Consider the following 27,344-nt stretch of genomic DNA (forward strand, 5'->3'; position numbering starts at 1 on the left):
AAGCCCTTATACCAATCTATCTTTGTAGTCTCAAGCCCTTATACCAATCTATCTTTGTAGTCTCAAGTCCTTACACCACCAATATTTATAGTCTCAAGCCCTTATATCACCAATCTTTATGGTCTGAAGCCCTTACACCACCAATCTTTATAGTCTCAAGCCCTTATAAAACAACACTATTTTTGTAGTCTCAAGCCCTTACACCACCAATATTTATAGTCTCAAGCCCTTACACCACCAATATTTATGGTCTGAAGCCCTTAAACCTGCAATCTTTATAGTGTCAAGCCCTGATATCACCAATCTTATAGTCTCAGGCCCTTACAGCACCAATCTTTATAGTCTTAATTCCTTATATCACCAATCTTTGAAGTCTCAAGCCCTTACACCACCAACCTTTATAGTCCCAAGCCCTTACACCACCAATCTATCTTTTTAGTCCCAAGCCCTTATACCACCAATATTTATAGTATCAAGCCCTTATATCACCAATCTTTGTAGTCTCAAGCCCTTACACCACCAATTTTTATAGTCTCAAGCCCTTATATCACCAATCTCCATAGTCCCAAGCCCTTACACCACCAATCTTTATAGTCTCAAGCCCTTTCTTGACCAATCTTTATAGTCTCAAGCCCTTTCTTGACCAATCTTTATAGTCTCAAGCCCTTACACCACCAACCTGTATAGTCTCAAGCTCTTACACCACCAATCTATCTTTGTAGTCTTAAGCCCTTATACCAATCTATCTTTGTAGTCTCAAGCCCTTATACCAATCTATCTTTGTAGTCTCAAGCCCTTACACCACCAATATTTATAGTCTCAAGCCCTTATATCACCAATCTTTATAGTCTCAGCCTCTTACACCACCAATCTTTATAGTCCCAAGCCCTTATACCACCAATCATTATAGTCCCAAGCCCTTATATCACCAATCTTGATAGTCTCAAGTCCTTACACCACCGTTCTTTATAGTCTCAAGCCCTTATATCACCAATCTCCATATTCCGAAGTCCTTACACCACCAATCTTTATAGTCCCAAGCCCTTACACCACCAATCGGTATAGTCCCAAGCCCTTAAATCACCAATCTTGATAGTCCCAAGCCTTTACACCACCATTCTATCTTTATAGTCCCAAGCCCTTACACCACCAATCGTTATAGTCCCAAGCCCTTAAATCACCAATCTTGATAGTCCCAAGCCCTTACACCACCATTCTATCTTTGTAGTCTCAAGCCCTTACGTACACGACCAATCTTTATAGTCTCAAGCCCTTACACCCTCTATCCTGTTTTACACTCCCAACCCTTTATAATGCCCAAGAGTATATCTTTTACAGTTCATTCCAAAATACTTAAATGACAATGTTTAAAGTTGTGATTTAAACCAGGTAAGTGACATATGCCACAGGCATTAGAATTGTCTGTTTCTGATGTCTACAGTTGACATTCACACCTTTAAATGTAGGGCACACCCTAGTAATCAGATTCTGGAGGGTTAGCACATTCATACTGCTGTAAGATTACAACTGTCCGTTCTGTTTAAGCTCTAGGGTAAAAAGGTACAATAGATCTATTTCAGAAATTGGAATAAAAATTCCACATGTAAAGTAGTGCTTAATCTCTTTATAACATCATAGCATGGAAAGTTTCATGAGCAGTTCGGAATTACACAAAGTTATCTTTAGATAAATCTTACACATTTGATCGAGGTGTTTGAATTGGAAACTGATGTGAAAGGTTGATATCAGTGCTAGAATGGTTCACACACTCCTTGTTGTACTTGATAATGGTACATATTGAAAACGTTCTGAAACAATCCAATAAACAATATAATAAACTCTTACCTGGGATGGACATAGCATTACTACATCACACCAACAACCGTAGATGAAATGTGAGGTAAATCCTTTGAGTAACAAATAAATTGCATAAAAAAATACAAAGAAATATGTTTTCTTTTTCCATCTCGGAGTAGAATGATTCAATAAGCATGGTTGAACTCACCTCAACACGCCTCAAGCAATTCTTTCCGTTTAGCAATTCTTTTCGTATAATCCTCAATGGTAGCAGGTTGAGGTTACGTAAAATCCACAGAACGATGCTCCATATTACAAAAACAACAGAATAGGAAATATTACTATCACACCTTCCAAAACCCTGCAGCACACTAAATCTTGATTAAACAGGCACAAAAAAGTTCACAAAATTGACGATTATAAATCCGCTTCCGTTGTTATGTAATTATAACTTTACACGTTGTTTTGTTGTTAGCAGTTGTCCTTCTTGACTGATGAGTATGATACACTCCTGTAAGAGAAGACAGAAACTTAGTGGGGTACTGCGTCTGATATATACACATACTGTTAATGATAACTAGCTCTTCTCTGTCCCTTTATACACAACCAAATTACACAGTAGGCCTATATTATAGTATTACATCACACAGTACCAGCAGATATATATACTAAACAATTACCAGTAGCTGATATATATACTATACAATTACCAGTAGCTGATATATATACTATACAATTACCAGTAGCTGATATATATATATACTATACAATTACCAGTAGCTTATTTATATATATACTATACAATTACCAGTAGCTGATATATATACTATATAATTACCAGTAGCTGATATATATACTATACAATTACCAGTAGCTGATATATATACATTGTACTATACAATTACCAGTAGGTCAATACATCAATTTCAAATCAAAAAAAATTATGTAGATTTAGTACACAGTCTGAGGTCATAATTATTTTCTTTTGTTTTTTAAATTTCATTTATTAAGTAAAGTTAAAGGCCACTATTGTTTTCATTTGTTTTAAATTGAAACACTTGGTTTTTTGGGGCCAGATGAACATATTAACCTTGATCCAAGTTAAAATTGCTTTTTATACAATTACATGTTAAAAATAGAATCATAATTGCAATCAAATGAAATTTTGACCTGTAGAAACTGTGTTTTACTGCCAAAATTAATAAAACATTTGTACGCTTTAGCCTTCGTGGATACCATGACTATAAACACAGAAAACTGTAATGACCTCTGACTGGATACTCGGTCAATACTCCATTTTGGAGATATATATATCCATGTATTGACCTCTGTCACAGTCTATAATTGTATAATATAACATCACAGTTTGTATATATGCTACCACATCAAATAATATGCATATTATATACTATATTATACACTGATAATAGCGTGCTTTATATTACATTACATATGAAATGATAATTGTAATAGATATACATGTACATGTAAAATATGAAAAATATATTACAAGTCTATATATGACATATCAGAAACATGAATTATATAAATCGAGACATGTATGTATATACTTTCTATATGTATATATACGTTACCTTTGAGTGCGGTATATGATATACTACTACTGACATACCTGAGCTATATGTGCAATGAGTACAAGACTCTCTAGACACACGCTATGCACATGTACACGGCCTAACATTGGAAAGGCATCCAGTGAGGAGGATGCTGGAACTGTTATTCTATTTACATCCCCAGTGTTGGCTGTCCTGGGTGATTATAGTGGTGTAGCTTACACTAATTACTGGCAGATGTGTATTGGAGGGTGCTGTACATTATACCAACCTGCAATACATAACAGGGTACCAGCTCCCCTACCCAGCTAAACATTACGCATTACATACGCTACAAATTATCTTTTGCAGCATAAATACAGGCTTTTTTAACAGCGGGAGAAAAAATCAGCTTATCTTGTATGTAAATTGATGACATACCTTCATCATTTTTTTTCAGAAGAAACACAATTCATGAGATTATAAATATACATATCCACAAAATCCTGCAGGTTCTGAAGAATCCTTTACAATGAAAATAACTCAATACATCTGTTTATTTGGAGGATAAACTTGACAGAAACAAACTTCTTGAATAACACCGAACTAAAAATAACAGAAGAAATATACTCATAGTTAAAGAGCTACATTACTGCCATACTCACACCTCTGTAAAGAGGTCAATTTCTATACTGACAACTCAGTCAAAAGGTCATTTTCTAAACAGACACCTCTGTAAAAAGATCAACTTCTAAATTGACACCTCAGTTAACAGGTCAACTTCTATGCAGACACCTCAATAAAAAGGTCAACTTCTATTCAAACACCTCAATAAAAAGGTCAACTTCTACACTGACACCTCAGTAAAAAGGTCAACTTTTATTATATACTGACAAAAGGTCAACCTCTAAACTGACACCTCAGTAAAAAGATCTACTTCTATACTGTCACCTCTGTAAATAGGTCAACTTTTATACTGTCACCTAAGTAAAATGGTCAACTTATATACTGACACCCCTGTAAAAAGGTCAACTTCTAAACTGACACTTTTGTAAAAAGGTCAACTTCTATACTTGCACCTCAGTTAAGAGGTCAACTTCTATACTGACTCCTAGGTAAAAAGATCAACTTCTTTCTTAACACCTCTGTAAAGAGGAAACATGCTATACTGACACCTGATACCAAACTGACATCTCTGTAAAGTAGTTCCACAGTTACACTGACACTTAATAAAAGGTGACCCACTACACTAGTAGATATGTTTGTAAAGAGGACCCCTGCTATATGAACACCTCTGTAATAAATACCTTCTATTCTAACACCTCTGTATTAAAACACCTGATATGCAGATACCTCTGTAAGAAATACCTTCTATACATCCATATCTATAATAAAACACCTGTTATACTGACACCTCTGTAAGAAGACACCTGATATACTGATACCTCTGTAAGAAATACCTGCAAAACTGTCACATCTGTAATAAAACACCTGCTTTACACACACTTCTGCAAGTAATATCTGCTATACTGATACCTCTGTAAGACAACTGCCAACAGACCCCTACCCTCACCCAACACCATCCCTGCTTGACTCTTATACATAATATTTGGCACCCAAGGGTAATAAGATTGCATTAATGCAGCAATCATTAGGCCAAATAGAACCAAATGAAATAAAATGGCACTATGTCATCAATATGAAGGAGGATGTGTACTCATGAACAAGATAGTTACATAAAGGGCCATAACTCTTTGAAAAGCAGTTGAAACATGACAATCACAAATGCACATGTTCATTTGAAAAATAAGTTGTTGTCAAAGTTCAGTTGAAAGAAATCCATTATACACTTTGGGAGTTAAGATTGGGTACTGGACCCTAAGTTTTCAAAGAATTTCCAAGCTGCCTTTTTCCACAAGCTTATCTCCCCCTAGTTTGAAATTTATAATAAGAATTGCAAAAGATCAAAATTATTAAAAAAAACTGAAAAAAACGTCATAAATTCAAAATTCTAGAAACAAGAGTCTCAGGATCCTTTAGTGAAGGAATGACGCCTTTTTTATATTGATTTATTCACTGCCTGAATAGAAAATCTACATGCCTGAATAGAAAATCTGCATGCCTGAAGCCACATTTAAACCATTATGGCGACATATATTTCCAATTATTGGCACATTCACAATGTCTACAATTTAATTTTCCATTGTGAATTTTGCAATACATCACCATATTAAAACACAGTTACAATACAGATTTTCTCTAGATAAGATCACACAGATCCTTTATCTTTTTAACTTTTGATTATAAGCAAGGAAAGTGGATCAGAGTGAGCGAGAAAAATAACAGGGGATATATTTACTTTCCACTTTCCCACCTCTTTTGCTAATCAGTTTCAGTAGAGATATCCCAGGGGGTCTGCAATCCCTCTCTTGTATATCTACATCATTACAGCCTTGAAATCAGGTTCAAGTTTCTGTATACAACATAGGGAAAATCAATGGTGTACCATGTACAGTTGTCACCTAAGACACAGATAATATATCTCATAATAATGCACAGATGTTAACAAAGGACATAACAATCTAGTAACCCCCATGTACAGTTGTCAACAAGGACAGAACACTCTGGTACACCATCATGTACAGTTGTCAACAAGGACAGAACACTCTGGTTCACCATCATGTACTGTTGTCAGTCATCAACAAGGACACAACACTCTGGTACACCATCATGTACTGTTGTCAGTCATCAACAAGGACACAACACTCTGGTACACCATCATGTACTGTTGTCAGTCATCAACAAGGACACAACACTCTGGTACACCATCATGTACTGTTGTCAGTCATCAACAAGGACACAACACTCTGGTACACCATCATGTACTGTTGTCAGTCATCAACAAGGACACAACACTCTGGTACACCATCATGTACTGTTGTCAGTCATCAACAAGGACACAACACTCTGGTACACCATCATGTACTGTTGTCAGTCATCAACAAGGACACAACACTCTGGTACACCATCATGTACTGTTGTCAGTCATCAACAAGGACACAACACTCTGGTACACCATCATGTACTGTTGTCAGTCATCAACAAGGACACAACACTCTGGTACACCATCATGTACTGTTGTCAGTCATCAACAAGGACACAACACTCTGGTACACCATCATGTACTGTTGTCAGTCATCAACAAGGACACAACACTCTGGTACACCATCATGTACTGTTGTCAGTCATCAACAAGGACACAACACTCTGGTACACCATCATGTACTGTTGTCAGTCATCAACAAGGACACAACACTCTGGTACACCATCATGTACTGTTGTCAGTCATCAACAAGGACACAACACTCTGGTACACCATCATGTACTGTTGTCAGTCATCAACAAGGACACAACACTCTGGTACACCATCATGTACTGTTGTCAGTCATCAACAAGGACACAACACTCTGGTACACCATCATGTACTGTTGTCAGTCATCAACAAGGACACAACACTCTGGTACACCATCATGTACTGTTGTCAGTCATCAACAAGGACACAACACTCTGGTACACCATCATGTACTGTTGTCAGTCATCAACAAGGACACAACACTCTGGTACACCATCATGTACTGTTGTCAGTCATCAACAAGGACACAACACTCTGGTACACCATCATGTACTGTTGTCAGTCATCAACAAGGACACAACACTCTGGTACACCATCATGTACTGTTGTCAGTCATCAACAAGGACACAACACTCTGGTACACCATCATGTACTGTTGTCAGTCATCAACAAGGACACAACACTCTGGTACACCATCATGTACTGTTGTCAGTCATCAACAAGGACACAACACTCTGGTACACCATCATGTACTGTTGTCAGTCATCAACAAGGACACAACACTCTGGTACACCATCATGTACTGTTGTCAGTCATCAACAAGGACACAACACTCTGGTACACCATCATGTACTGTTGTCAGTCATCAACAAGGACACAACACTCTGGTACACCATCATGTACTGTTGTCAGTCATCAACAAGGACACAACACTCTGGTACACCATCATGTACTGTTGTCAGTCATCAACAAGGACACAACACTCTGGTACACCATCATGTACTGTTGTCAGTCATCAACAAGGACACAACACTCTGGTACACCATCATGTACTGTTGTCAGTCATCAACAAGGACACAACACTCTGGTACACCATCATGTACTGTTGTCAGTCATCAACAAGGACACAACACTCTGGTACACCATCATGTACTGTTGTCAGTCATCAACAAGGACACAACACTCTGGTACACCATCATGTACTGTTGTCAGTCATCAACAAGGACACAACACTCTGGTACACCATCATGTACTGTTGTCAGTCATCAACAAGGACACAACACTCTGGTACACCATCATGTACTGTTGTCAGTCATCAACAAGGACACAACACTCTGGTACACCATCATGTACTGTTGTCAGTCATCAACAAGGACACAACACTCTGGTACACCATCATGTACTGTTGTCAGTCATCAACAAGGACACAACACTCTGGTACACCATCATGTACTGTTGTCAGTCATCAACAAGGACACAACACTCTGGTACACCATCATGTACTGTTGTCAGTCATCAACAAGGACACAACACTCTGGTACACCATCATGTACTGTTGTCAGTCATCAACAAGGACACAACACTCTGGTACACCATCATGTACTGTTGTCAGTCATCAACAAGGACACAACACTCTGGTACACCATCATGTACTGTTGTCAGTCATCAACAAGGACACAACACTCTGGTACACCATCATGTACTGTTGTCAGTCATCAACAAGGACACAACACTCTGGTACACCATCATGTACTGTTGTCAGTCATCAACAAGGACACAACACTCTGGTACACCATCATGTACTGTTGTCAGTCATCAACAAGGACACAACACTCTGGTACACCATCATGTACTGTTGTCAGTCATCAACAAGGACACAACACTCTGGTACACCATCATGTACTGTTGTCAGTCATCAACAAGGACACAACACTCTGGTACACCATCATGTACTGTTGTCAGTCATCAACAAGGACACAACACTCTGGTACACCATCATCTACTGTTGTCAGTCATCAACAAGGACATAACACTCTGGTACACCATCATGTACTGTTGTCAGTCATCAACAGGGACACAACACTCTGGTACACCATCATGTACTGTTGTCAACAAGGACACAACACTCTGGTACACCATCATGGTCTGTTGTCAGTCATCAACAAGGACACAACACTCTTGTACACCATCATGTACTGTTGTCAATTGTCAACAAAGGAAGCCACAATTTCTTACAGGAACATTGGGAGCAAGGGTGAAGAGGTATCCAGACTAAAATAGGTGCTAGGAAGTGGATATCCTTACAGGAACATTGGGAGCAAGGGTGAAGAGGTATCCAGACTAAAATAGGTGCTAGGAAGTGGATATCCTTACAGGAACATTGGGAGCAATGGTGAAGAGGTACCCAGACTAAAATAGCTGCTAGGAAGTGGAGATCCATACAGGAACATTGGGACTAAGGGTGAAGAGGTACCCATACTAAAATAGGTGCTAGGAAGTGGAGATCCTTACAGGAACATTGGGACTAAGGGTGAAGAGGTACCCAGACTAAAATAAGTGCTAGGAAGTGGAGGATCTAAAAGAAGCATGGGGGCTCAAAATGAAGGGCTAAGAAATATGGAGGCTGAGGGNGGGGGGGGGGGGGGGGGGGATTTCAAATAACATGGAACATCAGGGGAAGCTTACACAAATATGGGACCTACACACAGCATTTATTTGTGTTACTGAATAATGTAAGTTACAAAGTTATCAATAGGTAAAGATGACTAGGACAACGTCTTGCTTGGTTTACCAGCTTTAATCAAGATTACTAGTTTTAACATATTAGATGTGTCATCATCAAATGACATTGTCATGGTCATCTTTACCAATTATAACTCTACTACTACAGCCTTGTAGAATCTGTCTGCTAGATAACACAGAACTTCTCTAAACTCTTTGCATGGACATTGGATCTCCCGCTCCCCATAACTTATAAATTGTTGATTTTGTTTGAGCAATTAAAACAGTCATAAAATGTTACAACATAAAAAATAAAGATTTCAGTGGAATATTCCCCACATAATAAGAGAATTATATGGTCCTTAATTGAAAGATGATATAGCACAATCTCAATGACACCGTTTGAATGGTATGTTATGTGAAAGGAAAGGAAACTCTTTTGGAGGGATCTGTGACCAGTAAACCACAAACTTCACTAGGATCCAGACAAGTTATAGCTGATACAAATAACACTGACAACTTCACATCATCTCAAAGAGTTAGGTAAGATCTGAATATTTCTTGGAGTTCCAAGTTATAAGTACATCATAACACAGTGGGGACCCATCCCTGTGATAAAAGTCACATGTTATCCAAAGTAAATAGCGTGAGTCGTACAATATGGCTGACACACCGTATGCATAGATCCCTATAATCAATGCTTTATATCAAACTGTTCAGAAACATACGTTTCTTTTTAAAGTTATAAAACTGAGGTTTATGAATCAATAAAGAGAAGGATCTGTTATAATAAATATCTTGGTAGACACAGATCATATAGATTCCTTTGGAATAGAAAACTGGGACAGATAGTTGTCTTAAAGTAAATATCCCAAACAGAAATTACCGCAGTAAAGTCGTCAAGTCGTAATATAAACATAAAAGGGGATTTGATGATGAGCGTTGTGCTATGTAATACACATAATGTAATTATTTCCAGGGTTGGATTACAGCACCACTTAATAGCTTCTACACAGTATTACTATCCTATCTCAAATCTTTTCTTTATCATCATTTATCAAACTGAAACTCTATCATATATCATGTGTACACTTCCTACACTCCTAAGGATGACCTGTGACAGTATAATGATGATGTAGATCAAATCTCCTCAGAAATTGTATCCACTATTATCTGTGATCTATATTGTGGGGCAGAGAGGAAGAATCCCTCACTTTCTTTCCTTTGTCTGAAGTCCTTAAAAGTTCAGAATTATTTGCGAATTCTATGATACGGCTGTAAGAGCTGTTATAAGACTACATTTACAGGGACATTAACGGCTTGCATACCTCTGTATAACATCAATCAATATAAATTTGCTTTTGATTCCTCTTGGAGTACAGTTTATTCCATGACATATTTTGTAAATTACAAAAACCAACAGGTACTGGAGAATGTCACAAGACAACGATTAAAGATAACAACTTTTCTACCGAGTGTGTTCCGAATTAAATGGTAAAATTAAGAAATACCCAGACTGCTTGAATATACATCAAACTTGAAGAGGTACATATATCTAAGCCTAATTTAATATCTGGGGGTAATTTGGCAAGGAACCCTATTGATTTATGTGAATTTTCCCATGACATTCCAACATATCATAAAAACTAAACCCTCCCCTTCTTCATTTGAAATACTAAAGCCTCCCTAATGACATTTTGTGTGTTTTTATTTCCCAGAAGATATATAATACTATGAATAGATCTAGTTAATGATTATATACAAGTATTACAAGAAGCCCATGGATCTTAACTGCATGCAGTCACCTGAATTAAAATATATTTATTTATTTTTTTCGTATGAATTCACGAATACATATAATCCAAATATGACTTTTTAACGATGGATTCCCTGTTGAGATGACGCTGGGGAGTGACCAACATATACAGCTAGCAGTTTTCAGAAAAACACTAAAATAATAAATCACATAACGAAATATTCCCCCTCCATAAGGAAGAATGGGTGTCTGGTGGTCGTGAAATTCACACTTTTGATATAGCGCACCTTAAGATCTTTCCATCGATGAAGAGGATTTGATTCTAGCCTATCTGGGTCTGAAGAAGAAGATTGCTCAAATCTTAGCCATTTTGACATGATGCTCCACCTTTCAGGCCCATGGGAATGAGTCAGGGTCTTAATATTGATGCAGAAACTGCAATTACATCATGATACTTTCAACCATGTTTGAACTCTTTCTTACTTAAAATAAGCAAAGTGCATAATTACCCCAAAGTGTTCCATCCCTACAGAAATTATAGTAAAGTAACCTTTACCCCTTTTCCAGTGAGGAATCGGTGACCCAGGGGTAATCAAATTCACACTTTCGATAACAAAAGCTCCGAAGGACCTTCCATCCATGAAGAGAGTTTGATTCTAGCATATCTAGATCTGAAAGAAAAAGACTGTTGACATTTGAGCCTATTTGACCCAGCCCCTCGGGCCCCTGGGGTGGTTAGATCAATATAATCCCCAATGTTTGGTTTGCCTTTGAACATGGAACCTTTCTGCAACATTTTATCAAAATCGGTTCTGTGGTTTTGAAGAAGAAGTGAAAAATGTAAATTATTCACAGATGACGCATGACACACAACGCTGGACAAAGGTATATTGCAATATGTCAATTGAGACATCTGTCTTAGGTGACCTAGAAATAAATATATGGGCTCTCATAAATGATTCTCATGGATTTTATCAAATTCCCGTATAATAACAGCTCTAGAAAAAGAGATCACTGTCAAAATATAGTCCTCATCTCTATTTATGTGTTTCTCATTTTGACTTTTAACGAGGAAAATATCAAATAATAAATTCCTTGTTTTTTATTGTCAAAACGGATGTTCATCTAAAACAAACATGTTACTTTAGCCCAGAATGGAACCAATATAAATGGAACCAAGATAAATGGGACCAAGATAAATGCTTTTTTTGTTTTGTATTAACAGTAATCTCTCGAGCATAAAAACCAAATTTCAACTTGCGGAAAACAAATAGAATATACTTTAAAGTTTTCGTTGCAAAATCTAAATCTCATGGGAGATCACTAATTACGAATATTCCCAATTGTCTAGTTTCACAAATAATAGCTTCACCAACACATTATCAGCCCGGAAGAAAGCAATCGAAAACAAGTATCTCTCCATACAAGAATAGATATATCAAACATTTTGACTGTAGATATTGACTGTAGATATTGACTGTGATTCTATATCTGTTATAGACCTTCCCCCTGGAAATCTTTTGTTTCATTCAGTCATTTCCTCAACTATAAACTGTTTAAAGTGCAATAAAGCAGTTCTGTTTAAGTGTTATAAAGCAGTTCTGTTTAAGTGTTATAAAGCAACAACAAGATTTTTCAAAGTGTATTTTTTTAAATAAAAACATTCAAGTTTAAAATGTCAAGTTGTTCTTGTTTTTATTGTTGTTTTTTTGCTGGTTAGACATTCTAATCCAATTAAGCAAATGTTGATGCATTTAAGTGGCAAAAAGTTCATATGTAAGGCAATTTACAAGTCTGCAAGTTTTTTCTATTTGCCAAATTAATGTATACATTAAGACTCCAAACAGTACATGCTTAAAAAAATAGCTACCTGGCACCCCAAGGGCAAGAATAAACCCCCAATTTATTCATTTTCTATGATTATGAACTGCACAAATAACTCGGTCATTTTTTAAAACAAGAAGAATGTTATACCTATAAATTTCTTACAAGGTTTAATCAGATAAAAGAATTGTTTATATGTTAGTGTTAACATTACAATTAACTTTACATTAGATATTCTTCCCTTATAATTGTTCACACCCCAATATCTATATACGCCTATCAAAACTCACATGGAATGTTCACATCACAGAAAGCAATTAAATTCCTTATTCTTGTAAGTATATTTACACTGATGATTGCAAGTAGTAGAAACAGACAAACACACTACCATCCATAGAAGTAGACAAAGCAATAACAGTTAACATAGAGAGACAAACTCACTATCATCCATAGAAGTAGACATAGCAGAAACAGTCAACACAGAGAGACAAACGCACTACCATCCATAGAAGTAGACCTAGCAGTAACAGTTAACATAGAGAGATAAACACACTACCATCCATAGAAGAAGACATAGCAGTACCCGTCAACACAGAGAGACAAACACCCTACCATCCATAGAAGTACACATAGCAGTAACAGTTAACATAGAGACACAAACACACTACCATCCATAAAAGTAGACATAGCAGTAACAGTAAACACAGAGAGACAAACACCCTACCATCCATAGAAGTACACATAGCAGTAACAGTTAACACAGAGAGACAAACCCTACCATCCATAGAAGTACACATAGCAGTAACAGTTAACACAGAGAAACAAACACACTACCATCCATAAAAGTAGACATAGCAGTAACAGGCAACACAGAGAGAAAAACACACTACCATCCATAGAAGCAGACATAGCAGTAACAGTCAACGCAGAGAGACAAACACACTACCACCCATAGAAGTAGACATAGCAGTAAAAGTCAACACAGAGACGAACACACTACCATCCATAGAAGAAGACATAGCAGTAACAGTCAAAACACAGAGGCAAACACACTACCATTCCTAGAAGTAGACATAGCAGTAAAAGTCAACACAGAGACGAACACACTACCATCCATAGAAGCAGACATAGCAGTAACAGTCAAAACAGAGAAACAAACACACTACCATCCATATAAGCAGACATAGCAGTAACAGTCAACCCAGAGAGACAAACACACTACCATCGATAGAAGTAGACATAGCAGTAACATTTAACATAGAGAGACAAACACATTACCATCCATAGAAGAAGACATAGCAGTAACAGTCAAAACAGAGAAACAAACACACTACCATCCATATAAGCAGACATAGCAGTAACAGTTAACATAGAGAGACAAACACACTACCATCAATAGAAGTAGACATAGCAGTAAAAGTCAACACAGAGACGAACACACTACCATCCATAGAAGAAGACATAGCAGTAACAGTCAAAACAGAGAAACAAACACACTACCATCCATAAAAGTAGACATAGCAGTAACAGACAACACACAGAGACAAACACACTACCATTCATAGAAGTAGACATAGCAGTAACAGGCAACACAGAGAGAAAAACACACTACCATCCATAGAAGAAGACATAGCAGTAACAGTTAACATAGAGAGCCAAACACATTACCATCCATAGAAGAAGACATAGCAGTAACAGTCAAAACACAGAGGCAAACACACTACCATTCCTAGAAGTAGACATAGCAGTAAAAGTCAACACAGAGACAAACACACTACCATCGATAGAAGTAGACATAGCAGTAACATTCAACACAGAGAGACAAACACCCTACCATCCATAGAAGTACACATAGCAGTAACAGTTAACACAGAGAGACAAACCCTACCATCCATAGAAGTAGACCTAGCAGTAACAGTTAACATAGAGAGACAAACACATTACCATCCATAGAAGAAGACATAGCAGTAACAGTCAACCCAGAGAGACAAACACACTACCGTCCATAGAAGTAGACAGAGCAGTAACAGTTAACACAGAGAAACAAACACACTACCATCCATAAAAGTAGACATAGCAGTAACAGTAAACACAGAGAGACAAACACCCTACCATCCATAGAAGTACACATAGCAGTAACAGTTAACATAGAGAGATAAACACACTACCATCCATAGACGTAGACATAGCAGTAACAGTCAAAACACAGAGGCAAACACACTACCATTCCTAGAAGTAGACATAGCAGTAAAAGCCAAAACAGAGAGACAAACACACTACCGTCCATAGAAGTAGACAGAGCAGTAACAGTTAACACAGAGAGACAAACCCTACCATCCATAGAAGTACACATAGCAGTAACAGTTAACAGAGAGAGACAAACACACTACCATCGATAGAAGTAGACATAGCAGTAAAAGTCAACACAGAGACGAACACACTACCATCCATAGAAGCAGACATAGCAGTAACAGTCAAAACACAGAGGCAAACACACTACCATTCCTAGAAGTAGACATAGCAGTAACAGGCAACACAGAGAGAAAAACACACTACCATCCATAGAAGCAGACATAGCAGTAACAGTTAACATAGAGACACAAACACACTACCATCCATAAAAGTAGACATAGCAGTAACAGTCAACCCAGAGAGACAAACACACTACCGTCCATAGAAGTAGACAGAGCAGTAACAGTTAACACAGAGAAACAAACACATTACCATCCATAGAAGAAGACATAGCAGTAACAGTTAACATAGAGAGCCAAACACATTACCATCCATAGAAGAAGACATAGCAGTAACAGTCAAAACACAGAGGCAAACACACTACCATTCCTAGAAGTAGACATAGCAGTAAAAGTCAACACAGAGACAAACACACTACCATCAATAGAAGTAGACATAGCAGTAACAGTCAACACAGAGAGACAAAGACAACATCATGTAAAGGGAAAGAATTCCTAATAAAGAAGAGAGATAGAAAACATGATGAAGACAGAAAGAAAAAATACCTATGCAATGCAGTAGAGATAAGAATAAAAGATCTTCAGGATCGCTTCAACGAAATTGTGGTTTATATGCTTCAGCTTATTAGATAAACTGTTGTCTATCTGACATTTTGTCTTTGTTTTATGACATTTCCGTTCCAATTAGAGAATCAATCCTTTAGCACTAACACCAATAATATAAACATCTTATATGTTCCTTTGAGACTCTGGTTTGTGTACATAGATTGTAAAGTCCTTTCTACACGATGTCATCAATGTTAAACTGAAGGTCACAACGAAGGTTATTAAGCGCCAGATCGGCCTATATAGTGTGCTGGTAAGTCAGAGAAACTAAATTAGGCCAACTAAAAACCTACAGCTTGTTGCCTGTCTAATGACAGTATGTTGACGCCTCTGTAATGGCCAAGAAGACATTACTGGGAGTAGGCAACCTTGTCGTTGCTGTATTTTGGTTCGAAACTGGTTCTTTATTAGGTTTGTTAAACACGGTTCTCAAACAGGAGTACAAATCAACATGACAGGGTTGTTCTAAACTGGGTCTGCTCTAAAACAGAAATATTCAACAGCTGTTAACATTCCAGAATTAGGAAGTAACATAAAAACCTGTAGCTAAACACATTGTCCAAAGTCAATCTTCATTATACAGTGGGAGTTATATCCCTTAGGTGTCTAAAACACCATTTTTATGATGCCAGCACCGAAAACAAAGTCAACAGAACTAAACCATAGAGACCACAGGAGACATGTATGACATGAAATTATCAGGAAAATAAATAATGGTAGCAAACAAAATGTAATAAAACAGTCCCCATATCAAGAACGTACGTGTCCTCCTCATAACCATATAACTAGTAACTATAGACTCAGAAAGGCAAACAAATTCTACCAATGGCCACAAAAAGTCAGTGAATGCATTCAACAGTTTTATACTAGTAATATATTCTACTATATTGTTATGCTGTATTTTTGTATTGTATTGGTGTATTGTATTGACCTTTCAGCTGTTTGTAATAACAGATAAAGAAATAAATTATTAGAATTGAGAAATAAATTTCAAGGCTGATTGTTTACTAATTGTACGTGATCGACCACTCTGAACAAAGCCTGTGATGTAACAGTTTACACGGAGCCACTTAACAATACCGCGATACATGGCGATAACCCAGGTACCATCAAGTTGTACACCTGCAGCCTTATCTACCGAGTCATAAAACCATGACGGTATAGCCATTTAACAGCCAAAACATCAAACACATCTCGGGAAGGTAAATCTGTAGCTGGTTATTGTCGGAAAACCAACGTTTTTTTCTTACTTTTTAGTTGTGGAAATAAATGNAGAACTTGACTTTAAGTTTGAAATGTAAAATGTTAACGGACGACGGACGACGGATAACGGACGACGGACGACGGACGACGGACGACGACGGACGAAAACGGATAGCAATAGGTCACTTGAGCTAAAGCTCAGGTGACCTAAAAATTGTAATAGTAAAAACTTATCTACTTGTAATGAATGGATCCAAAGCAGTCCTACTTAAGGGATATAGTAATTACATTAGCAACCATAGATAGGGGCTTATCAGATCCTTAAACAATCCAAAATTTAAGTTTGTAATGTCAATTAAACTGAACGATCAGGGCTCATATTTATGTGACATTATATAAAGTGAATGATCCAAAAGCTCATATTTATGTGATGTAACAGACTGAACGATCCAGTGTTCACGCTGTTATCATGTCACATAAAGAAAAGGATCCACCATGAAGATCTGTTGCATGTATTTAGAATTAATCTGATAACTTGCCTAATGATGAATGCTATAATTCTATGATGGTAAATATTGTCAATATATAACAACAGATTATAAGGTGTTTTAGATCTTAATTTATAGAACTTTAGGGTGGTTGGGTAGTGCAGTGGATAGCTGCTCGCCTCCCACACTAAGACGGGGGCCGCACACTAACATTCGGGCCAACAAGAGTGATTATTATTAGTCGAAATCACTTGTTTCATAATTGTTGTAAAATGAATAAAGTTTAAATTAAATTAAAAAAAAATAAAAAATCTAAATTTCTATTGATGAGTTGCTGTCACAGCTACTAGAAGTATTACATTTTATGATATGATGAATTAAAATATCAATATCTACTACAAAAGAAAAAATTACTAAAGTTTATGTCATGAAATCCGCTCTGTATTCGAATCCCAACAGGATTAATTTTTAACTTCATTTTTAATGATGATTATTATTTAAGTAAAATGTGCCTATTTATGAAATTATTTAAATAAATAAAACTGTACTCAACACCTTTTAACTGTTAGTTAGACACGTGAAATATTAACGGTTTCAAAACACTTTTCTTTATGACCTAGTTGGGAACTTAATGAGTAGTACTAAATCCATTAGATATACCCAGATATTTGTGACATACGCTTGTCAATTAAAAATTAAAAATAAAATTGATGAAAATAAGCATTTTTCATTCCATATGTAAAAGTTGGACACCTGAAATATGAAAGGCATGAAATATTTTAAATACTCGTTTCCTTAAATTTGTTGAAACACTTGTATTATTAAAATCCAAACAATTAATCCTATACAGCATATGGTCCCTTTTATATATTTTTTCCCTTTCTAGGCAACTGGATTTTGTCATTCAGAAATATTACAATTTGAATCCACTATATTTACTAAGTATTTCTAAACCTCCAAAACATTCATGGTATATTCACTCACCTGAATTGTTCACGCAAGCGCATCCATTAAAATAGCAATTCAATCCCAGCATTAACAATTTTTTCACACATAAAACATTAAAAAACTCAAAGCAGAATCACTTCATTTTCCAAAACAATAATTCCATCAAATCTTTTAAACTGCCATTTAGTGATTGAACACAACACGATCCTGTAAATATTTACCAAACTGTTGGAATAAATAGCATGTACCTACTTGGCGTATATCCCCTATAGCTTTCAACTGTTGATAACATGGACCTGACATAGGTATACCATACCCACAAAACAAGCCTCAACACTATACATCTGCTGAAAACGCAGTTGGCACCTTGTGTGATCTGAGCCTTAGAGAAGCTTGTCAGTCTGCCAGCAGTCTGTCGATGGGAACTCAACAATTAACAGCAGATAGTGGGCCGTTTGTAACATTAAATGTTTTATATACACCGTGTCTAATTGACATACATTCAGGGAGACTCTCTGTAGGGTGAACATCTTGGGTTTGACAGGATTTTTCAACAACAGTATATAATATGGTCAAACACATTCCAGGAGAGCTGTATAACAGCCTGGTCTCTGAAATCATTGAAATACTAGAGAGTACCTTTAAATGGAAGATCTGCTTTGGGAATTAAAATTCTGTCTGACTCTGGCCTGAACACAACTCAGTGTTACATAACAGTTAGCGGCTTTTAAGCTTCATATTGACTCTGAAATAACTCGCACACATAAGACCCTTTAACTTGTTCGACTGGAATGCCATACAGAGCTGGCTAAAGGTGGTACAATGACAAGTGGAGGAGGTAGAATGAGGAGGCCTCTCCTTCCAAGCCTGGTTATTTATTTCTCAAGTAAAATGAAATTTCTCTGACATTTTCTTCTTCAGGATTTGAGTCCCATCCTTTTAAATAGAATATGGGTCTATCTCTAACCTTGTGTAATTTTTAGTACCTACATGATTTTACTGAATAGTTTTACAATTTCACATCTGTCATCATTACACAGTGATACATCCCAAATCACTTAGTACACAACAAAGCTCGACATGCTGGTAACGTTAACGTAAAGAATTGTTCTCATCTTCTCTAAATAAATCTTATCTGAGAAACAGAGTTTTGAATCTCTCATTTCACATTTTACCTTCAAAAAGAAAAGATTACACTTAAAAGGCTGATATTTACATGTATGTACTGTTCTCTACAAAACACATTTTGTTATAATCACAGCAATAAAGAACTTGTGTAATTTTGTGGTCTCAATCTGAAGACTCATCTCTCTAAAGAATACATTTCTGGAAGTCTTTTTCCTATAAAACGTCTTCTAACTGGAAATAAAAGGCAGCAATCAGTTGTTTATCAGCGTACAAAGCCCACACACTGCAGGCACTGTGAATGGTTTTGAACTCTGACAGTATACTTCTCCGTGGTCTGTCTCTCATTCCAGTGGTGACAAATTAAACAGAATGCTGTGTTGGCAATACTACTTCTGGGGAAAGTTAACAGCACCAGAAAAACTATCCAGTAACAAATATTCAGCCAATAATGCGATTGTTTTTTTCCAAATGATTTATCAAATTGGTATTTATTGAGTGAGGAAGAATTCATCAAATTAATATTAATTCAAAAGAGATGATTTATGAAATAAGTACTTATTGAGAACCTAGTTATATGAAGTAACACTATAATCCAAAATAGGAACACTGTAAGATACAACACTATGAAAGGTACTTAATTCAGGGCATTGTCCACATATAATGCTCTACAAATGCAAATCTTTAATCAAGTTAAGTTCCATTTGTAACAAATTAATAATTCTTTAACCTTTATCTCAAGTATGGATGAAATCAGTCTCAATGAATATATTAGTTGACCAAAGTCCTGGTTTATATGCAGATACCAAATTTCTGGTGAAACTGTTTAAGCTGACTTGTCATTGTGTTTAGTCAGAGAGATCAGTATAGTATTTAATTGTCTTCACTAACAAAAGAAGTTATATCCCTTAATTATTTTGTGTGTTAAGCATGTGAACAGGGCCTTCTCTAACATAATCTAATCCACATCTTATTTACTATTTTGACTAAGGGTAGACAACTCTACATCCTTGACCCCTGACATATCTGTATTTACTATTTTGACTAAGGGTGGACAACTCTACATCCTTGACCCCTGACATATCTGTATTTACTATTTTAACTAAGGGTAGACAACCCTACATCCTTGACCCCTGACATATCTGTATTTACTATTTTGACTAAGGGTAGACAACTCTACATCCTTGACCTCTGACATATCTTTATTTACTATATTGACTAAGGGTAGACAACTCTACATCCTTGACCCCTGACAAATCTGTATTTACTATTTTGACTAAGGGTAGACAACTTTACATCCTTGACCTCTGACATATCTTTATTTACTATAATGACTAAGGGTAGACAACTTTACATCCATAACCCCTGACATATACCAGGACACAGCTTTACAAAGTCAGATTTACTTATACAGCTGTATTAACACAATACTAGGAGCTATTCATAAAAAGTGTGGTTAACTTTACTGAGTTAACATAATACCAGGACCCATTTATATAAAGTATGGTTAACTTTTCTGTGTTAACACAATACCAGGACCCATTTATATAAAGTATGGTTAACTTTTTCTGTGTTAAAATAATACCAAGACATAGTTATATACAGATACAACGTCATAAAGTTACCCCAGTACATAGTTGTCTAATGTAAGTACTGGTTTCGCCTTCCCTTTGTACAAACTGTTAATATGGATTGTACTTCACAACAGAACATAACAAGACTTCCATAAACACAGGATCTTGAGTGTAAAGCATAGTATACTCTTTATACACAGAAACTGACTCCTTGTACATAGGAGCAGGCCTCACATGCTCACTGTCTGGGTTGTGGTAAACATCTGTGGACCTGATACATGAATTCCTCAAAGACATAGATTTCGATATTGCATCTAATAAATACCCTTTCCTCAAATTATTATCAGTACATACGTCAGAAACACTACCAAATTTTCCCGAAATATAACATAAATTTCTTTGGCAACAAACTTGCAGCATCAAAAGTAGCTACAGCATCACTAGTAACTACAGTATCAATAGTAACTACAGTATCAATAGTAACTACAACATCAATAGTAACTACAGTATCAATAGTAACTACGGTATCAATAGTAACTACAGCATCAATAGCAACTACCCTATCAATAGTAACTACAGTATCAATAGTAACTACAGCATCAATGGTAACTACAGCATCAAAGGTAACTACAGCATCAATGGTAACTACAGCATCAATAGTAACTACAGTATCAATAGTAACTACAGCATCAATAGTAACTACAACATCAATAGTAACTATAGTATCAATAGTAACTACAGTATCAATAGAAACTACAGTATCAATAGTAACTACAGTATCAATAGTAAGTACAGTATCAATAGTAACTACAGTATCAATAGTAGCTACGGTATCAATAGTAACTACAGTATCAATAGTAACTACAGCATCAATAGCAACTACCCTATCAATAGTAACTACAGTATCAATAGTAACTACGGTATCAATAGTAACTACAGCATCAATAGCAACTACCCTATCAATAGTAACTACAGTATCAATAGTAACTACAGCATCAATGGTAACTACAGCATCAATGGTAACTACAGCATCAATAGTAACTACAGTATCAATAGTAACTACAGTATCAATAGTAACTACAGTATCAATAGTAACTACAACATCAATAGTAACTACAGTATCAATAGTAACTACAGCATCAATAGTAACTACACCATCAATATTAACTACAGTATCAATAGTAACTACAACATCAATAGTAACTACATCATCAATAGTAACTACATGAGCATCAATAGTAACTTCAGCATTAATTGTAACTACAACATCAATATTAACTACAGCATCAATAGTAACTACACCGTCAATATTAACTACAGTATCAATAGCAGCTACAGTATCAATAGTAAGTACAACATCAATAGTAAATACAGTATCAATAGTAACTTCAGCATCAATAGTAACTACATGAGCATCAATGGTAACTTCAGCATTAATAGTAACTACAACATAAATAGTAACTACAGTATCAATAGTAACTACAGTATCAACAGTAGCTTCATCATCAATAGTAACTACAACATCAATAGTAACTACAGTATCAATAGTAACTACAGTATCAATAGTAACTACAGCATCAATAGTAACTACAGCATTAATAGTAACTACAACATCAATAGTAACTACAGCATCAATAGTAACTACAACATCAATAGTAACTACAGCATCATTAGTAACTACAGTATCAATAGTAACTACAGCATCACTAGTAACTACAGTATCAATAGTAACTACAGCATCATTATTAACTACAGTATCAAAAGTGGCTACAGCATCAATAGGAACTGCAACACCAATATTAACTACAGTATCAAAAGTGGCTACAGCATCAATAGGAACTGCAGTAACAAAAGTAGCTATAGCTTCAACATTAGCTATATCTTCAACAGTAACCTTCTTAACACTGAAAGGACAAAAACCAGTGCAGTTTTTTGAAACTATCATACTTTCAAATTATGTAAGTGTAAGATGTGGCTATATAAAGAAAATAAAAATGACAAGGAAAGATTATATCATACAAGAAGAATGGCAGATTTTTGTTGTCTGCCAGTCCTATATTAGTATGAATATGGTAGTTTACCTGTTTTTTTTTATTAGAATGGATATGGTAATGTACTGAAGTCTGCCCTTACCCCCAGCAGCTCGTCAGGTATGCAGTCATTGTATGCTGTTTAGAGATGTTCCACTTCTGTCTGCCTTGTTTTACAGTGAGAAGATCACCAGGTTGGTACAGCTCTGCACCCTAATCATGCATATTTACAACATTCCTGATCCCTAGTGCTTTCAAATTTACTGATATTATTGGAAAGTGTGTCAAAAGTGCAAAACATTAAAATGGCCCACCCAAGATTGTAATCTTTGCAGCGTATTCTATATTTGTGTCACAAAGATACTACAATGAACTAATGTTTAATTTTGACAAAGATATTAGAATTTAACAATGATGCTCAGTGTTTGAGCCTACAGATCCAAATTCTTAAACAGACGTATACATTCTGCAGTAAACATTCTATGTTGTGGCCTCTGTGTGACTTGGACGGAAGAAGGGACGGACATCATACCAACCATACACACATGTTACAGATAGGGAACAGAAAAACAGAGCCCTTTTGATTGTTCTGAGAATAGCTTACAATTTTACTATTGATAAAAGGCATCATCATCACCAGGTCAAATTGACAGCCAAAGGTCAGTGAATCATCAGAAAACATTACATAGTCAGTCATATGGTCCCACAACAACCAGCTGTGTGATCCCAAAAGACAGGTAGTCCTGTGGTCCTATCAGGCAGGAAGTCCTGTGGTCCCAATAGACAGGTAGTCATGTGGTCCTATCAGGCAGGTAGTCATGTGGTCCCAATAGACAGGTAGTCATGAGGTCCTATCAGGCAGGAAGTCATGTGGTCCCAATAGACAGGTAGTCATGTGATCCTATCAGGCAGCTAGTCATGTGGACCCAAAAGACAGGTAGTCCTGTGGTCCTATCAGGCAGGTAGTCATGTGGTCCTATCAGGCAGCTAGTCCTGTGGTCCCAAAAGACAGGTAGTCCTGTGATCCTAAAAGACAGGTAGTCCTGTGGTCCCAAAAGCCAGGTAGTCATGTGGTCCTATTAGGCAGGTAATCATGTGGTCCCAAAAGACAGGTAGTCATGTGGTCATATAAGGCAGGTAGTCATGTGGTCCTATCAGGCAGGTAGCCATGTGGCCCCAAAAGACAGGTAGACCTGTGACCCCAAAAGACAGTTAGTCCTGTGATCCCAAAAGACAGGTAGTCCTGTGGTCCTATCAGGCAGGTAGTCATGTGGTCCCAAAAGACAGGTAGTCATGTGGTCCTATCAGGCAGGTAGTCATGTGGTCCTATCAGGCAGCTAGTCATGTAGTCCTATAAGGCAGGTATAGTCATGTGGTTCTATTAGGCAGGTATAGTCATGTGGTTCAATCAGGCAGGTATAGCCATGTGATCCTATCAGACAGGTATAGTCATGTGGTTCTATTAGGCAGGTATAGTCATGTGGTCCTATTAGGCAGGTATATCCATGTGGTTCTATTAGGCAGGTATTCATTTGGTGACACCTGTCACTCATTAATAGTTTGATAAAGTTAACCACATTTCATCACTCCAAATCCCTGCAGGGTATAGAACAGTTGTTAGTTTTGTTCTATGGTCACTATTCAATGTTTCTTTCCAACACATGTTTACCTGTTGAACAAACTATATTTCTATTTCTTGTAAGATGATCAAGTAATCAGAGGAAATATAATCATGGAGTAAATGTTCAGATAACTGATCAATACAAATCAATAAAATATCTGCCATCTCCTCAAACTCCCCACACCAACCGGTCATTAGCCATTTCTGTATTTCTGTAAGTCACAGGCAAAACAACAATAAGATATTGTCAAGGTCAAAGTTCACACTAATACTAGCCATTAGTTAATTCCTTGGAGTTAAGACAAATGACATTACTTGATGTCAGTTGTGTGTATACTAGGTAAATAAACCTCATCACTGTCATACTTATAATGAAGACAAATCAGCTGTGGTCACAATGCCAGGTCACTGGACAGCACTGAGGCTCAGTCAACTGACAAGAGGACATCTACAAACTGACTGACAATGTCACAAAACAGAATATAAACGGGCTCTCATTTCAAATACCAAAATACAGAATCTTTTTCTTATAGACAGCAAAATATAAATGAATAATGAATAATGAATGGTCCAGTGGGTCTGTATTGCATTCCAATGCTGTTTGTGAACAAACATATCTCACCTTGATGATACTGAAAGTGGGTAAAGACCGAAATCAAATAAAGACAACATTAGCAAGTAAGCTAACACAAACAGACGTTCAGGTCTCTATGGTAAATCATAAAGACAATATTAGCAAGTAAGCTAACACAAACAGACGTTCAGGTCTCTATGGTAAACCATAAAGGATGTTAATACCTGTGTTAAGAAATAAAATTCATAAATTATGAAAACATTTCCTCTTATCTTGGAGAATTAGAACTGTTGCATAGATCACACCTTCTCAGCCTCCGGTAAGCTTACCACAGATGGACAGCTTACTTGGTAATGCAGTATACATAGTCTCTCCACAGATAAAACAAATGTTGTTTTACTTGTGATAATCAACAATTATATTTGTTCAGTTCTTCTTTACATTGAAATGGTACCATATTGTTACAGAGTTTTAACATAATGGCATTTTGCAATGTTAGAAAATTTGACATTCTGTAAATTACATACCTAGTTGAATCTTCCAGTCCAAATTAGTTTGTTATGTAACTCTACTTCAATGATAATTTGATCAAACTGATGATATTAAAAAGTAAACAACTCCAAATGTACTGCTTACAAATGTTGTAACCTGTTTCATTGTGTTGAAGCACAAATGAGTTTAATTATCCAGAGAATGTTACTACACTGCCTAACTAGCTCTATAATAATTGTACCTCCATCACATAAATGTGCCTAATGCTTTGTTTCCTGTACAATGTCATTATGAGTATAAATAAAGGGAAAAGCACATCAACCTAAGACACAGAGAAGCTCTAGTGCTCTAACAACTGACTAACAACTTTTATTTTAGTCAGTTATCATCAACATTTTAGTGGAGATAATAATTTTCTGTGACTTTTAGAGAAACAGAACTATTCCCACTGTCTAAACTTTTTACTCACAGTTCCATATTATGTCATGTTTACCACCTACAAGTAACGTGGGGGAAGAAACATCACAACACTTTAACTGTAGTTCCATAGCAGGTCATGGTTACCATGTCCAAGTTTTTTGTTTTAACATTTTGCATTGGTTTGCAAATATATCTAAAATGACTGTTAATATCTAGGATGTCAATCTCTTTTTTTGCTCTCCACTGAGCAGTGAATTTGGTTACAGACCATATTCTATTCCGGTTTGATATTCGTTTTTCTTCAAAACTATCCCACACAAGACAAAGGACACAAATAACAAAAACAGAAGAAGTCAGGAAAAGGAGACAAAGGACCAAAACAGAGAAGTCAGGACAAATGAGACAAAGGACAAAAACAGAGAAGTCAGGACAAAGGAGACAAATAACTAAAACAGAGGAGTCAGGACAAAGGAGACAAATAACAAAAACAGAGGAGTCAGGACAAAGGAGACAAAGGACCAAAACAGAGAAGTCAGGACAAATGAGACAAAGGACAAAAACAGAGAAGTCAGGACAAAGGAGACAAATAACTAAAACAGAGGAGTCAGGACAAAGGAGACAAATAACAAAAACAGAGGAGTTAATTAGGACAAAGGAGACAAAGGAGCAAAACAGAGGAGTCAGGACAAAGGAGACAAATAACAAAAACAGAGGAGTCAGGACAAAGGAGACAAATAACAAAAACAGGATGTCAGGACAAATGAGACAAATGACAAAAACAGAGAAGTCAGGACAAAGGAGACAAATGACAAAACCAGAGAAGTCAGGACAAAGGAGACAAATAGCTAAAACAGAGGAGTCAGGACAAAGGAGACAAATAGCTAAAACAGAGGAGTCAGGACAAATGAGACAAAGGACAAAAACAGAGAAGTCAGGACAAAGGAGACAAATGACCAAAACAGAGAAGTCAGGACAATTAATACAAATAACTAAAACAGAGGAGTCAGG

The 27,344-nt window shown here is 36.5% G+C and overlaps 1 protein-coding gene across 11 annotated transcripts in view; it reads right to left on the bottom strand.

The window, feature by feature from the left end:
• LOC110451825 (thrombospondin type-1 domain-containing protein 7A-like) overlaps positions 1–27,344 on the bottom strand; it is a 328,653-nt gene that overhangs the window by 184,151 nt on the left and 117,158 nt on the right. For 6 of the 11 annotated variants that reach the window (XM_021500117.1, XM_021500108.1, XM_021500087.1 and 3 more), the window contains exon 4: positions 2,006–2,308. The gene's annotated coding sequence lies outside the window, so the exon portion shown is untranslated. Of the gene's footprint in view, positions 1–2,005; positions 2,309–3,392; positions 3,541–18,536; positions 18,693–18,721; positions 18,914–27,344 lie in introns of those variants that run through there. The other 5 variants (XM_021500056.1, XM_021500064.1, XM_021500073.1 and 2 more) reach the window with 5 other exon arrangements.

The sequence above is a fragment of the Mizuhopecten yessoensis genome, unplaced genomic scaffold, assembly GCF_002113885.1.
Source record: "Mizuhopecten yessoensis strain PY_sf001 unplaced genomic scaffold, ASM211388v2 scaffold673, whole genome shotgun sequence".
Taxonomy (NCBI): domain Eukaryota; kingdom Metazoa; phylum Mollusca; class Bivalvia; order Pectinida; family Pectinidae; genus Mizuhopecten; species Mizuhopecten yessoensis.